A 1,578-nucleotide genomic window follows, 5' to 3' on the forward strand; every position below is an offset into this window, starting at 1 on the left:
ATCCTGCATATTCTTAATGAGCAAGAGATGGAAGCAGGCAGAGAGGATGGGAGCTATTGGAATGTGACTACAAAAGAACCAGGCTTACTTCCAGAGAAACCTAGAGACTGCAGGCTTAGTAACTAACTCAATTGGTAATATGCAGGAGAGAATGGAGTGGAGGGTAATATCCAGGTTTCTGATTTCTACTGAATAGGTAAAACATGTTAATAGACATGTATATGGCCTTTCAAGCCATATGTTCACTTACTTCACACTTCCTTTATTCACTCTAGTCTTCCCTCCTTTGCTGATCCCTAATAATCCCTTGACAAAAATTTTGTAAAACAATTTGGGAAATTATATCACACTGTATATTAAGGGACATCTAAAATCCTGCACAGTCTGAGCAGTTGATATCCAGGATCCAGTTGTGGTCTAAGAATGGTTGACTTAATTCTTTCTGGAAACATAGTTTTAATTTTTTTATTTTATTTAAAAATTATTCAAACCATATATTTTTTATCATATTCTCTCCCCTCCTCTAACTCCTCCCAAATCCTTCCCACTTTCCTACCCGTCCAACTTCATGTACTTAGAATTTTTTAAACTTTATTTGTATACAAGCAGAAGAAAACAAGGAATGAGATCATTTGTAAAGAATATTCCAGTGAGGCATAAGAAAGATGATGTTAATCCTTAGAGATAAATAACTAAGAATGATACAAATGTATGGGAAATTTAGGTATTATTAAAGGAAGGGATGATCATCCACAGAAGTCCATAATTGATTCAGAAACTCAAAATCAGGTGAAATAACTTCTGAATGTCAATGTCATAATGGTCTTTTTCTTCTACTCTAAATAGTCCCAGAGGTACTGACTATTGGCTTTTTTGATGTGAGAGTAGATCTATTGAGCTAAAGGATAAAAAAGAGCATTGAATGATATAACTCTAATGACAGTAGACATGGAGCTAGAAATCTCAAGACAACCACTTCCTTCAATTTTAAAAGTAGTTTAAAAGTAAGGTTTCTAAGCCCAGCATCTATTGAGACAATGAATGCATTTAGATCCAGAACTCATTACCCAAAAAATGAAGGGAATTGTAGACACACAACAAGAAAAGAAAACAAATGTATCAAATACGTCATCAAGCATGGAAACAGAGAAACTTATTCTTCGAAGGCTGAAGATGCAGATTCATTGGGAATTCCACTTAGATTTGAGGTCGTTGAAAAACATGAGCATTTTCTACACTCTGACATAAACACAGGGAGAGATTCACACATATTCACACACAATCCATATACCTATACAAATATATCTAGTTCCACCCATAAAGCAGAATAATTTAGTTTAATACAAGCAATAAGGAAGAAGGCCAGCACAAATCTTTTCTAGAAGAATATAATAGGATAAGGGCACTTCTAGTGAAATAGAACAATATCTTATTCACAGTAGAGATCTATGATTAATGAGCCAACAATTCTACTTAAGAGCTCATTTATATAAGAATCTTCAGTTCCATTCTGATGGATTATGTCATTCTGAATTACTTGGTGTCTTTTACCATACCATTATTTGGGGATGAGTCTGG

General features: G+C 34.3%; 1 protein-coding gene and 1 pseudogene across 1 annotated transcript in view; one reads left to right on the plus strand and one right to left on the minus strand.

Moving 5' to 3' along the window:
* Positions 1 to 1,578, plus strand: part of Il1rapl2 (interleukin 1 receptor accessory protein like 2) — a 1,246,644-nt gene that overhangs the window by 1,014,508 nt on the left and 230,558 nt on the right. The window lies entirely within an intron of this gene.
* LOC110313698 overlaps positions 1 to 1,578 on the minus strand; it is a 156,614-nt pseudogene that overhangs the window by 121,107 nt on the left and 33,929 nt on the right.

The sequence above is a fragment of the Mus pahari genome, chromosome X, assembly GCF_900095145.1.
Source record: "Mus pahari chromosome X, PAHARI_EIJ_v1.1, whole genome shotgun sequence".
NCBI lineage: Eukaryota > Metazoa > Chordata > Mammalia > Rodentia > Muridae > Mus > Mus pahari.